Below are 15,425 nucleotides of genomic sequence, written 5' to 3' on the forward strand. Positions count from 1 at the left end.
CTTCCCTATGAGGATGCTGTGGGAGACCGTGTCAAACGCCTTGCTTAAGTCAAGGTAGACCACATCTACCGCCCTCCCCTCATCTATCCATCTAGTCATGCCATCGTAGAAGGCTATCAGATTAGTCAGACATGATTTCCCCTTGGTGAATCCATGCTGAGTACTTCTGATAGCTTTCCTTTCCTCCACGTGCCTTGAGATGACACCCAGAACGAGCTGTTCCATCATCTTTCCAGGGATGGAGGTGAGGCTGACCGGCCTGTAGTTCCCCGGCTCCTCCTTCTTGCCTTTCTTGAAGACTGGAGTGACATTGGCTTTCCTCCAGTCCCCAGGCACCTCGCCTGTTCTCCAGGACTTTTCAAAGATGATGGAGAGCGGCCCAGCAATGACTTCTGCCAGCTCCCTCAGCACTCTCGGGTGCATCCCATCAGGGCCCATGGACTTGTGAATATCTAGATGATCTAATTGGTCCCTCACTCGCTCCTCCTCAACCCAAGGGAAGTCGTCTTCTTTCCCTGTTACTTTATTCAATGCCTGGGGCTCCTGAGGGCTGGGCCGAGCAGAAAAGACCGAAGCAAAGAAGGCATTCAGTAACTCTGCCTTCTCCACATCCTCCGTCACCATGACTCCTGCCTCATTCAGCAGTGGGCCTACAACTTCTCTGGTCTTCCTTTTGCTTCCAATATACTTGTAGAAGCTCTTTTTGTTGTGCTTGAAGCACACAATGAAGTGCAGTCCCAGTATCCAGTTAAGGATCATTGGAAAAAATATGCAACATCATATATAATAGAGTTGGACAGTTTATTTATTTGGAATAAAATACCAAAGAATGGCTCCAATTAGAGTGATGTTTGTCCAGACCGTCTTTATTGGACACGAAAAGAAAATATTGTGCTCTTCTTGCTGCTCTTTTTTGGGTTTTTCTTTCTCTCCTCATGCTTTCTGAATCTCTTGGCTTGCTTGCTTTCACACCTACTGCAAGCCATGCAATTCAAGAAAAGACCTACAAATTGAACTGTTGTGTTTGTTACTATATACCTGTATTCAAGCAAAATAAAAGGCAGCATTTGAAGATAGATATAGCCTGCTGACATCATTATGGAGGTCTTTCCGAGGGCCTGGAAATCTGTCTAGTGTAGAGAGGGGAACAAGAGGACGCACACCTTTTTTCTCCGCTCTTCATTTACACAGAAAACATCAGGGTTTGAGCTCTGTCCATGTCTGGCAATCTCCTGGACATGAACATTGTGTGCAAGACCACAACAGGAAAAGACGGCATGCTCCTGAAAATAAAGACAGGTCTTTAAGAGGATAACAGCCCACGGACATGCTGCCCTGCTGGCAGCCAGTCTAGTCCTGAGCACACAGACCTGGGTCTTGGTGCCTCTTCCAGATTCCTCCTGTGGGCAGCGCTCACTTCTGCCGCCGACCTCCTGGCGTGTGGCTGTATGAGCTGCAGCTGCAGGGAAGGTCCTTGCTCTGTTTCTCAGTGTGGATTGTAGATGTTCAGTGCTGCAGCAAGAGCAATCCAGAAGTTTCCTGGGAGGTGCACAAACTCAGGGGCTGGTAGAGTTTGTCAGGAGAGGTGCCCCACAGGTGCTTCAGCCCTCAGGACCTGCCCATTCCCAAGTAAATCATGGCAGAGTTCAGATTTAATTTTGTTTTCTTCACATAAATCATACTTAAATTTGAAGCTTATAGCTAACTCTACCTCTTTCTGCTATGCAGAATACAGGATGAACATAACACGTTCCCTAAAACATCAGATGATGTTCCGGAGGGCCGCAAAGAGCCATGAGCTGCATGAATAATAACTGTAAACCTCCTGACACTCTTGGTAGTATTTTAACCCATTGTCCTTCTTCAGGCAAGAGAAAAAAACCTGTCTCACTCTGTGTGTGCACACATAGCACTAGTATGATTCAGTACGCTTCCCTTCTTTCTCAGGAGCTGCCTTCCCAGCCGTTTGATCTTCATATGTTCTTTCACAGAACTGAATTGGGCATCTTTTCAGAATTACAGAGCAAAATGTTCACACCATAATCACAAGATGGAAGAAGCTGGGTTTTTTTCAGGCACTTGGGCATATGCATTTGTTGCCTGCAACATATTTCCAGTCTCAGTGGTGGATACGGTGCTCACAAAAGGGTTAATGACTTCTCTGCAGTTGCTAGGTAATGCTGTCTTGTCATTGGGACAACTTACTAGTTAGTGACAGCCTTTCTGATGATGTAATGCTTAAATAGTAATTGTGGAGTGCATTAAATTACCTTTTTATTTTTCTTGTTTCCTTTAGAAAGCTAGGAAATGAAACATAAAAGCCTGCAGCATTGTGATATTATCCTGCGTGGATAAATCAACCAAAAGCCAGAAAATACAGAAGCTGAACATTAGTCTAAGGAGACATCTTCAGCTCTGAGAGAGTGAGCTCTCTTGCTAATGTATTGTAACACAGCTTTTCATAGAAAGTACTGTCGCTTCATGGTTCTTGGACCAATGCAGATTGAAACGATGGGTCCAGGTGATGGATCACTACAATAACAAATAGAGAAATGTCAAATGGGCTATATTGCAGTTAAAAATTCCTTTGCTCACTTTCGTTTTATTTTTCTCACTTCTGTTTAATTCAGCAATTAGAGCCACTGTTATAAAATGACAGGCACTGTTTGGATTCAAATTATTTTTCGACACAGACCAAACTGCTCAAAGCCACATGCAGCCTGAGGTGCAGCCAGGACCCATGTGGTCAGGTCAGCTCCAGAGGTACATTCTTTGGATATCAGATCTGAAGTAATTGCTAATTTGTTCCTAGGTAACAGGAAAACACATCAAAGCGAATAAAACTATTCAACAAACATTTCATTCTCACTTCTGTTCATTTCATTCAGCCAAGTGGTCCAACCCCAGATCCCTCTTTTCCTACCCTGGGAAATACTGGAGGAAGACGAGACACAGGGAGGTTTTACACCCTTAAAAGCCTCAGAGCTCACGAGGGCCCTTGACCCTGGTTGTGGCACACCCCACCTGTGTTTTCTGCTCTCTCGGCCTCCTGGGACCCTCTCCTCCAAACCCCCTGCCCACCCCCAGCTTCGTGTGGACCAGGGCTGCTTTGCTGACGCCTGCCCTCGGGTTGCACAACCCCAAACAAGCGCAGACTCAGCGAGTGCTCCCAGATCAGCGTGCCAATGCCTTCTTTCATGTGGCCTTTTTCTTTTTCTCCACAAACATCTCAGGCCATGAAATAGCATTGGGAGTCTGGGGACTTAGGGTGACTACAAAGTGCCTGACTACCTTTTCATGCAAGCAGGGCAAATCCACTTGTGGATGCCATCCCCGAGGCAGGCTCTTACCCTAGATTAGAAAGCAATCACACAATGAGAGGAGTGGGTATTTATATAGCTGGCACCATACAAATGGGGAGAGAAAGGTGTGGGTAAACACCAGATTCTTTTTTTAATCTCTCTACGTGATCACTTTGAACCCTTTGGTGACTAGGAGAAACTGCATGCTCACTCAAACCTATATAATTGTGCTGAGCTCAGCTCATGTGCCCGCGTGTTGCTGAGAGTAGCTGTCTTAGCCAGCAACAGCGGCAACCCAGCATCTTTGTATTTCCCATTTGTCAAATTAAAAGGCCCTATTTCAGGCTTTCCCTTATGTATACTCCCACAGTGCTGCGCTCAGTGGACACATGAAAGGAGACCGATTGCTCTCTGAGATGCGTGTGGGATTCAGTGCCAGGAGAGAACAAGAAGTCTGCAGGCTTCAGCACCCAGCTTTTTCATGCCGCTGACAAAACTAGCAAGAATAAAATATGCAGGCTGAAAGGAAAAGGGAAATAATTGTACCCTTATGGGAGCCCTTCTCTGTGTTTTTGGGAGATATAGTCACAATAATGGTGGACATAGCATAGAAAACAATGCACAGGGTGAGATCATTCTTGTAGTCAGGTTCAGTACAGGTATTATTTACCAGAACCGCAGTGTACAGAGCCTTTTTGCAGGGCAAGTCTCTCCTACGACAGATCATTCAAATGCTTGTGGCAAGTACAGTGACTGCTGATATGAAAAAGCGGCAGTAGGAAAATAACTGACTACAGATTGTGAACCACTTTAGATAGATAGATTTTATTATACTAAGTTGAGTTTTAAGCCCGTATGTAGGTAGCTATACTATAATAAGGATGGTGAAGTATCACCACATCTGTGAATGGCACTACCAGTCACATTTGCTTCCATTTGATGAGATAGGAGATTTCATCCTACTCACTCAGTTGTCTCATCTCGAAAAGCATAATCACCTTATGCAAATACCTGATGTATAATGCATGGTCCCAGCCAAGGGCGCGTGCACTGTGTTGAAGTCGTCCCATTTTGCACACATGTTTCACAACAAAGACTGATACAGGATGGGGAGAGATTTCGCTGCATCACTACCGAAACTGAACTGTCACTTTAGTATTCTTTAAAAATACTTTTTCCTCTAAAGAGCAGTGCTCTCCGCAAACATCAGTTACACCAACCCGTATAACCGCGCTGACTGAGCGTCCTGCAATGCCGGCAGTCACTACTACCCCTGCCTTCCAGCGAAAGGACACAGCATGCCAGCAGCCCGCCTGTCCTCTTCCAAGCATAAATCTTGGCACATAGTGTGGCCCCAAATTATTCACCTGCTCTGTGGTGCATCTAACCGCGGACAACCAGAGTCACCCAAGTGGCACCTGAAGCAGCCCTGGCAGTGCTGCCCACAGGGACTTATCTGCAGCTCCTGCGTTTGGGCCTCCACAAGTGAGCAGCGTTTCCTCTTCACTTTCCTTTGGCTTGGGAGACGCAGAACATTGCCCTCATTCACTGGCTTTGCTGGAGCAGACTTGGTCTTTGCTTTAGCTAGCACAAGAAATACATAGATCAAAGCCAAATAGCGGAATACACATGTATTTCCCAGGTTCCATTTCCTAAATGTGTCTGAGCTTAGGTCAGCATCTATCTACGGTCTTTCCCCACACTTTTGTGGCTTCTGCATGGATCCACAAATCTTCCCCTCTTCTTGCAACCATTTCCTTTGACCATGGCTCATTCTGCCAGTGACAAGGTCTTGGCTAATATAAAAGCCTTCTCCAAGGCTTTCTTTTTCTCCTTACATGCACCCTGCCAGGTTAACGAGTTCTAGCACCAACATCTGCCTTTTGCTACTGGCAGTTTCTGAGCTCTGCTGTGGTGCAAATATCCACCTGATTTTATCTCCCAGCCAGCCTTTGATGAGCCCCCTGCGCAGTGGGGCGTCCATGCAGGAGAGCTGTGGGGGGAGCTGGGGGGCCTGCGCCCCTACACACCCCCTCCCTGAGTCAGAGACACCCACGGGTCTGGACAGAAATGGGAGATTTGGGGGCCCATGAGGAGCTCTGCTCCATCTTCCTTCACCTAGCACTGTCCAGGCCCAGTTCTAGACCGGGGACATGTGTTTTGTCCTCCTCCCAGTTCAGCAATGGTCCCCTTCACCAAAACCCTCTTAACGGAGCTTTGGGCTCCCGACGAGTTATTTCTATTCCGTACGTGTGCTGGGGCATTCTCATCAAATGGCTGCAAAGGTTTGTTTCTGCCTCCCCCCTCCTCAATAAATCTGCTATTTGGGAAGCAGATTTCATTTTGCTGATTCTGTCCGACTGTTTATTATGCTGGATTTCTAAGGCACTTATGCTTGGCTCGGTGATTCCTCAGAAAGGGAATGGTGCCTATTGTACTTAACCCTGTAAAATATCTAATGAATAATTAAATAGCATGTTGTCTGTAATTCAGCTTTGTCAGTTCGGTCAGTCAATTGCTGGTTGCTGCTCCTATCAGACAAAAACCTTGCTGTGAAGCTTGTTTAAAATTCAGCATTTGCTAATTAGCATTGTTCCGAATGTAATTCTAAGTGCCACTTCTTCAGGCAATTCAAGAGAGCAATGTAGAACTTCAGTGTCTCTATGGAGACCATCTATAATTTAAAAGACAGAAACAACAGTTTAATGCCTTGTAATACTTAAAAAAATCACCCGTAGCTCTTTCCAAAATACCCCCAAAATACAAATAGAAAAAGGCTTGTGCCCTACCAGTATGCGAAGCCAATTTGTTGAAGATCGCTGAATTGTGATAGAGATGATTCAGTGAAACTAGTTGAGGGCTAAGTTACAGCACCAGGATTAGTCTCAGGGGTTTAAATTAAATACTGAATAAATATTTAAAATGCAAAAGATCAAATCGTTAGGCACACGTGCCAGCTGTAGGAAGGTAAAAGCATTTTGTTGGATTTATGCACAGAAAGACCAAGAAATGAATCCAACAGCCCTGCTAACCATCTGGCTCACAGGACCGTAAACCATGACTGATCTTGATTTCCAGGGCAGAAGCGAAGCGGGTTTGATCACCCACACCGGGCATCTTGCCTCCAGCAACGCCTCGTATCCGACGCTTCAGAGAAAAACAACTTTGGGCATGACAGAAAGACAGGGTCTCCTGTAAATAACCAGCAACCACACAGGCGAGCTCTGATGAATGAATAATGCGAGATGTATGTACAAAGCCGTGCCTCCTCCTGTACAGAAGTATTACGGCTGATCAAAACCCAGTGCTGAAGCTGGTGGTGCTGCAGCACATCGGGGAGAGGAGAAATGACTGCCTGCAGCAGGGCACCGGGATAAACACAGCTCCTGGGGCTCTCCGGGCTTGCAGATGGCTCACCGATGCCTTGGAAACTCTAAAATTGGGGACAGTGTTGGGTACGATGTGGGAAAAATAGAGAGCAAAAGCCATGTTCCCCACAACTGAGGAGCAGAGTAAAGGTGAAAGCTGATGGGGCAGAAGAAGGTCCCAGCAGCTGTGAAAGAGCCCCATCCTGGTCCAGACCTACCCTTTGTACACGGCAGCTTCAGGGAGCTCCCTGGTCTGGTGGCATGTCATGAAATCAGCAGGGAGGGTGGGAACAGGCAACCAGGAAAGGAGGAAGAGACAGGAGACAGCCTGGGTGGTGAGTACAGCCCTTCTCAAAGTTGTGTTGGAGGCACCAGATATGAGGTGGGATAAGCCCCATCTCATGACAGCACCTCGCTAGGCCCAGCACGGTACGAGGCAGGTTTTGGGGAAAAATGCTGCATGCCCTGAATTTTGCAGGTAAAGGGGAACACGATGAGTACAAATCTCACCATGCAACCTGCGGGAAGAGGTAGGATAAAAGATACTGCCTGAAAAGAATAAGCAGAAGCTAAAGAAAACTTCTAAACCCGAGGTCGTTATTGCTCACATTTCTCTATACCTTTTTCTAGGTTGCCTTGCAGTCGAGACCTTCTGCTCTCCTAGTGTGAAATATCTTAAAATAAATAACGCTATCTTCTCCAATGGTGCATTATAATCAGAGTAGGAGTTTTTAAAAAGCCAAGCGGAAATGTGTGGTCTAATTTCTAGCTGAGTTGATCGGAGATAGGTTTTCTTACATCCTTAAAGGTATTTTAATAAAGTAGGATTTCTTATTATACCTTGTTAGATCACAGGAAATATTTACTACTCAAGTTTGTTAAGGAATACATTTTGCCTTCTTCATTGTCTTATTTCCTTTGCCCCTTCAGCAATAATGTTCATTAGTGTCTGTAAAAATAGACATTTAATGAGATGTTTACTTCATTTAATTAAAGTCTAATATTTTCTGCCTGGAGTACAATACCTACTTAGTGCTTTTTTTCTACATTAGATACATGTTAACTACATAACTGGATATTAACAGCGAACAGGGATTTTGTTCTTTAATACCAATAATTCTATTTTTTTCCTTATTATTCACTCACTGTTCCAGCTGATGTCAGTGGAAGGACACATATAGGAAAAGCATGATCAGACAACTCAATGCACTTTGTATTTCATGTGCAGCAGTATTTTTCTTGAAGAAACAAACGCTTTTTGCTTTAGTTTTTAGGAGACTTATGTGATTTCTTGTCTTGCAACTTCTTCATTTGGAGTGCTAGGGTATATGCAGCCATGGGATGAAAGAAACGCTTTGGTCACGGCAGTTTTCAGAAGTCCTACTTGGCATACAATTAGCGATGGCTCACTCCGCGGCTGCCCTCGCCAGCTCGATGCTTTCAGCTCACTCACTTTTGTCTCCTTTTCCCCCTTTATTTTCTTGCTGCCCCAGTATGCACTCTTGCTAAACGTGACTAGTTACCAGAGCCTTCAGTAGCCATCTTGAAACACTGCCTTTGCGGAAGCCGCCGGCTCGCGCTGAGATCCCACTCCTCCCAGGTGGTGGGGTGCTCGTCCAGCCAAAAAGCTGTACACGCTACACACCTTACATGCCTGCAAGAGCACATACAGCGTGCGGTTCTGCAGTCTCCGGTCCAGCAGAGGTTAAACCAATGGTCCATGGCTGCAAAACCCTGAGCCTTGCATGGCAGCTGTTTGTGACATAAGAGGGTGAGTAGCTGGAAGCTCCGTACCTCTTCCTCCCTACAAAACCAGCACATGTATCAGGGCACAGCCCGTCACGCCAAGCCAAATAGCAACAGAGCTGGATCAAGCCAGTTGGATTTTGGCAGGAGCCTTACGCCCAAATATCAATCTTTCTTAATTAGCCAACAGTTAGCCTGAAATTATGCCTCATCGACACAGCCGTATTCCTGTTGAACTTTTTACTTTTCTGGTGGATCAGCCTTACTTGACTGAAAAAAAAAAAAAAGCAGCAAAGAAATACCTCATCAAAGATGATACCTCCCTCCACCTCCAGCTCCAGGGAGGGAGTGTTTCACGGATCAATGAAGCTGGAATCAGCTGGTGTTTGTACCACAAAGGCATCCTGTCTGGAGCCAAAGGGGCCTCACCTCTCTCATCAGATGTACGTCCATTTTGAAAACAAAAAATTAGGTTCCCCCTTCATTGCATTTCCTTGCCTTTCTGTCTGCTGGTGTAAATAGATGCAGGACATATCTTAAGAGTCTGTGTGATGCCTTCTGACCCACTGGATTGCACTTGAGATATCTGCTTCAGACCTCTCTTTTAATATCATGTCTCTTCCACTTCAGACTAGGTCAGCTATTACTCTGTTAAGAATATTAGAAGTGTTTTTAAAAATGTAGTAAATTAAAACCTACCATTTCTTATGTGTCTCTTCTTCCTTTCCAATGTCATTGTTTGGGCAATACATCATAAAAACCGCCTCACTACAGTGATGTATGGCACTAATCTATCATGCGAGCATTATCTTTTTGGTGATATATTAGAACAATGCATCATTAAAACATCATTGATGGAGACATATATTACTCAGCTACTGACTGGCTAACAACAACATATATATTGGGACTTAGATAGCTTTAATGTATTAAATCAAAAGTGCATCTAAAATAATAATAGCCGAATGCTATTAAGAATGGTGTGAAGTCGTATATTAATAGGTATAATGAGAGCCTCCGCAAGACATTTCAATTAAAAAAAAATGTTTTAATGAAGTGGTGGAAGCTGCCCTTCTGCCACCCACGTTGTTTTCCTGTTCCAGAATGGGCCAGAAAGGAAAGAAAAAGGCAGAATGAAAAGATATAGGGCAATAGTCCAAAGGCATCACTGCCTCCTACGGCTTTGATGGGAATTAGGAAAAATAATAAAAGCAAGTGAAAATTTAAATGGAGAAAAGCAGTACCATTCCTTTAGGATTTTCTGACAGCTTTGGGTCTTTTTAATATCCCCAACTTTGAAGTTAAAACAGGGTCTCTGATCTTTAATAAACTGAAGTGAGGTGTACCATGGGTGTGGGCACTAATAAAAAGAACGAAAGGGAAGCATGACCGTGTGTGATTCATTTGCTTCTAGCAAATTATGTGGCTTTGTCCAGGAGCATTTGTTAAATTCCCTGTCTTTTTCTAGAATGATTCCCTTTGCCCAAATGAAAATATAGGGTCACATCTGGTGAGGAAAAACCGTGTTGACAGAGCCCTTCACAGACTATTTCCACTCGTACCAGAACATAAGATGCCCCTGCAGTTTCTGGAAGTTGTTGGCTCTTCCTGACCCCATCTTTTGGGAATATCCAGGAAATACTCGGGGTCAGGGAGAGGCCATTGCATTCTTCTATGTGTGTCCTTTTTGCCTAAAGGCAGAAGCTGTGTTACAAACCTGCTCTGGTTCCTTTGGGGGGATGTTTCTGGTTTTGTGGGGATTCTCAATGACCTGTAAGCTGACTTTTTTTAAAAATTATCCTCTCTTCAATTTACAGGGTGAGAACACTCTACATGGTTAATAATTTCTTCTCATAACCCACCTTTGAACTACAGAAAAATTAACTCATTTTTCAAAAGCTTATTACAGCAAAGCATAACAACTGTTTTATCCATGCTCAAGGAGCATATTGGTGTCAGAGCTGGGGCTGAGGTAGTAGGCTCCTTCCATGTTTTCCTAGACTTTAAACCATATTTATCTTTACCAAAAAGAAGCATTCTGTGAGCAGGGTTTGGAAAGGATAATCCAAACTCCAGGCTAATTTCTAAGGTGCAGATGAACCCCAGTCTGCAAAATGAGAAAGCCGCCTACTAATATTAGACTAAAATCAGGATATGTCGTGGTTCAGTGATGAAACTGCAAATTGTTCAGCTCTATTAACAGAAGGAGAGAGACAGGGGAGCAGGTAGCAGCAGGTTCAGCAGCACAGGGAAACCAATTGGTAGCATTTTGTAATGATGGGGGAGGGAGGGAGTGTGTTTCCGACGCCTGAGGGATCATTTTCCACACAAAGACCTTTCCCTGTGTACAGCCTTGAGTACATCCTGCACTCCACCAAGGCATTCAGCATTGCCAGGCATTGGGTCACCACATGCCCTATAAGTTCCAGTAATTAATTTCCCTTTCCACTGAAAGAATATGTTACATTAATGAATATCATTGACACAGTGAGGTGGCCGCGAATGTCCTGGTTCTGCTGTTACTGGTGCAATATAGGACACAGGCAGAAAATAAACTGCCTAGTAGTTAAAAGGTGTTGTCTGGGAACATGATGTGGATGTAAAAATTCAGTAGCACAGGGCATGGCAAACTCATCTGTTCTTTTTGCAGTTTAGGCCATATTTTTTCTTGTGGCTTTCAGCAAGTCCCTCAGGTTTTCTGAGCCCAGTCCGTAAAATCAGCCTTGCAGTCTTTTGTCATGTCCCACATAAGGGAGCATTAAAGATTGATTCATTCTTGTTTGAAAATTGCTGTGAAGATGAAAACTGCAGTATAAATTCTGCCTATTGTTCCAGTGGCCTCCTGATTTCAAAGGCTGCTGGGGTAAAAATGGTAGGAGACTGATTTAAGTGGAAATCAAGATGCGGTGTGGCTGACGCAGGACTCAGACAGAACATGTTCACCAGCAGCAGCCTGAGCGGGAACGATGAACGGAGAGATGATAAATAAAGCTCTTCAATACCACAAAGGCGCACATAAAAAAAATCTCATTACTGCCTTTTGCACTCTCTAGCCACTGTTCCTACAACTCTATTGGGCTCTGGCAGTAGTGAGAAACATGTTAATGAAACAGAACAGTATCTGGACCATCTGGGAAGGATATTGTGTCAGGTTGTATGATGAGATACACAGACATCCTTTGGAGTTTGCCAAGAGCGAGACAATAATATGCACGCTTAGAATAAAACCCCTGCCTTTGCAAGCAGACAGCAAAACACCAGAGGAGCAAAGAGGTGGGAAGAGATGCTCACACTGTGACACAAGTGGCTCTGTCAGAGTGCATGAAAGGAGCTGACAAGTGCTCCATCAATGCCTTTCATAAAACCAGCCAAGGTAAGAAAAGAGGTGAATACCAAAGCGAAGGATACCGGCGTGCACTCCTGGGTTAGAGCCAGAGCACAAACCCATGAATCCACACCACAAGGACAACGCAGCTGCTTGTGGCTGCAGACAGGAAAGCCGGTGCAGGAAAGAGTCCAGAAACTTTCACTTGGATTTTCTCTTTAAGAAATGGAACAGCAAAAATAGCAGGGTTAATTAATAACCTTGAAAATTCATCATTAATTAAAACCCAGCACTGACTCATTGAAGTCCAGGCATACTGGGCACCCACAGTGTGGATGACGATGCTGGAGAAGGAGCCCTAATCTCACCTAATTGAATTCACTGTGGATCTGGGCAGCCTCCACGGCAGCACCGAAATGGGCTCAGGAACGGGAAGGTCTCTGAGTGGTGCGCTCACCACTGTCGCCTGTAAGGGAGCTGAAAGCCACTGGGAGAGCTGGGGCAGCCTGGAAGCAGGAGCTGCGTCTGGGAGCTGACCTGACACCCAGTGAAATCTGTGGGAAGAGCCCCATACATAAGGCAAAAAATGCTCTAACTCTTGTGTGACGGTGTGATTGCCATCACGTTCTCTGCATCACGGCTGTGTGTGTTTGGGATAACCCATGACAGGACCCATCGCCCTACGTGCCGCCCATACCTGCGGTGTCAGCCTGGCCCCACAGCTCAGGGCTGGCCTCAGCCCGGGCCAGCAGACTGTGTCTCTGCCAGCCATGAGGCCCAGGATAAGATGGAAACAACATGCAAGCATGTGGAAAAAAAATGCCACCCAAAAGGGGAGAAGCTGCAAATGATTCAACACGTTGTTTCACCCTGTGGTTTCCCGGGGAGCCCAGGCTGATGTGCAATGACACAGTGTAAGGGACCAGCTTGCCCAGGAGCAAAGCGGCACCGGACGGTCTTGTAACCTACCAAGGTGCCACTGCGCTTCCCGCAACAGCCCTTTCCCTCCACACATTTAGAGGACCAATAATAATTAATTAAAACCTTGCCCTTCTGCACTGCTTTTCAGTCACGGCATTTCATAAGCATTACCAAACAAAACTCCCAGACCCCACTGGGAGGTAAGAGTGATTGCTATCCACCTTTTATGGCTCGATAAGCAAAGGCCTGAGGAGATGAAAGGCTGACTGCTCCCAGACTCGCCCGAGTGGGCAAGGGGAGAGGCAGGGGCCAGGAAACCTCCCCTTTTCTCTTGCGTGACCATTCCAAATCCAGCTGTCCTCCCAGGAAAGAGCTCGGCAGCCCTGGGATATCTGCCTGTCACTGTGACACGAGGGCTTCCCTGGAGGGATGGGACTGAGCGTCCCATCACACACGTGCCAGCAGCAAAGGGACCGCTCACCGGGACAGAGAAAACCGCACGTGTCGACTGACAGACAATTTGCTCAACACCAGCAGGGAGTTTTTTGTGGCTGAGGACTGGTACCCAGGACTCTCAGCGCCATCTTCTCCCCTGCCAGCGAAATCGCATGACTTGGGGATAGCTGAAATGAGCGGTCTGTAAGTGAGCGGGCCAAGCTTTTTATCGTCTGAAAAAAGGGAGATGATCAGGGTCAAGACATTGGAGTGACTGCTCATAACCAAGCTGTCTTATTAGATTGGTTGCTCCAGTTTTGGGCCCAGATGTTGTAGCATATAAAAGCTGACATAAATTTACCACAGAAAAGCTGCCTTTGGGCACTGTAGTGTCCATCGTCAGCAGTGCACGCGCTCACTTAATGTCTCCTCCGGGCTTCCAGGGTAAACACTGCTTTTATGTAACATACCTACGCACATGCACATATGTGCAGGAGGATTCGGGAACAGTTTCGCTGAATTCTGTGTGGAGAAATTAGTCTACCTGAATGCCGTGTTGGATTTCATTGCGCTCATCTCACCGCACATCTGTCACAGCTGTGACTGTCTCTAGCAGACCAACAGCCTGTGCCTCCTGCAGCAGCTACGTGGAAAAGGCCTTCAGTTTGCACTGCCGCCTTCTGCAGCCCTCTCCCTCCCCTAAGAGGCTTTAGATGATACAATACATACCACTGTTTCGCTTGCTCCTGCTTTTTCATCCAGCAAGATAAAGGATCATGAAGACTCACTTTGCCTTCCTTTGAGCACAGCCTCCTCCATGTGTAGCGAAGATGAATATTCAGGCAAGCCGCTCATCTCAAAAAACATCTAGGCAAGCATTCACACTATTTTAAAAACTCCCTGCCGGATGCTGTAGTGGCAATTGCCACAGAAAAGCCTATAAACAAAATAAACAAACACAATACCACTGAGGATCAGGAGAAAAAAGCAACAGTAATGCTTGCTATTCTGCAACCATTTCGAAATCCAAACCAAACCAACCAAAATTGTTTTCCTAGTTATCTTTTCATCCTTTTCCCTAGGCCTTTTCCACAAGGTACTTAGTGGAAATGAACGCAATTGTTTTATACAGATAACTCCATAGCATTGATAAGAGACTGATCTCTTTTTTCCTGCTGCTTGAACACTGCACCAGTCTATATGGTGTTTGAAAACCATGTGGGAAGGAGAACATTCTCTCTTAAATTCAATAGGCTTTTAGAATCACATTTATTCACTTCTATGGAGTTTTTCCATACGGGATTTCAGAGCCTTTTGTACAAGAAGGTGCCCCCTTTTCTCTTCTCCTCTCCCTCCTTTGTGCTTGTCCTTTCACCAGCACAAAGCTGAAGTGAACAATAGTATACACTCAGCTTTACGTCCCGCAACATCCAGGACTCTGAAGAACAAAGAATAAATACACAGCCGAGGGGCTAGAGATAGTGCGATGGGTAACTCCGGCTGTGGCGGAAAGTTCCGGTGCTGGTGGAAAAAGGTTCATTTTAGGAGGCAAAGAAAACGCATACTGAAAGCTGGTTCTGATGCGGGCTGGCTATAAAACCCCAACTGAGTTACTCTGCCTCTCCGAGCTGTGTTTTCTACAGCTGTAAAATGGGGTTTTGGCCCACAAGCCTGGGTAATGGTTTTATAAGGCATTATAAAGCACTATGAGGAAGATAAACAAATAACTTTGCTTTTTTCATGTGGGAGGGCAGGAGCAAAGACAGAAGGGAAAAAAAAGCAAATACACTGAGTGGGAGTGTGGGGACAGGAGTTGGGACAGTTTATTAATTTGGTTTCCATCTCGTTCTGGTAAACAACTTACAGCTGGGTGAATCCGCTTTGCGATCGCTCGCTTTGCTGGCGCTGGGGCCACGGTCCCTGCTCCGTGCCGAGGGCTGCCCCTGCGTGCCAGCATCCCCCTCCCCTGCTGGCACGGAGCCCGGCTGGCTGCCCCCCGCTTTGCTCCGCAAGGGCAGCTGGGGTGAGGGCGGCTCTGCACCCTGCTGTCGCTGTGTCACCTCGCCTTCCCTCCGTCTGAAAACCCGGCTGGGGAAACACGTCTCCTTCTGGTTGGGTACAGAAGGGGAAGGGAAACTGTTTGTCCCCTCCTCCAACTCAGATGTCCCCCTGGAGACCTTGGCGCAAGGTGGAGGGCACCCATGGGACCTGGGAGAACACGGAGGGGGAGCGGGTCAGGTCAGAGCCCTGGGAAAAGCTGTGCGGGGAAGACAAGGTCTTGTTTTTGTCCCCTTCTCGCTGAATCTCTGGGAACTCATGTCCTTGCCT

The 15,425-nt window shown here is 46.0% G+C and overlaps 1 long non-coding RNA gene across 1 annotated transcript; it reads right to left on the minus strand.

The window, feature by feature from the left end:
- Positions 1-788: 788 nt before the first annotated feature.
- Positions 789-15,217, minus strand: LOC141742751 (uncharacterized). Its single transcript, XR_012586843.1, has 3 exons — positions 14,962-15,217; positions 13,827-14,034; positions 789-2,532 (listed from the first exon to the last, which is right to left on the minus strand). It is a non-coding gene; the product is annotated as an uncharacterized LOC141742751 (long non-coding RNA).
- Positions 15,218-15,425: the final 208 nt, after the last annotated feature.

This window comes from Larus michahellis, chromosome 4 (assembly GCF_964199755.1).
Source record: "Larus michahellis chromosome 4, bLarMic1.1, whole genome shotgun sequence".
Taxonomy (NCBI): Eukaryota; Metazoa; Chordata; class Aves; order Charadriiformes; family Laridae; genus Larus; species Larus michahellis.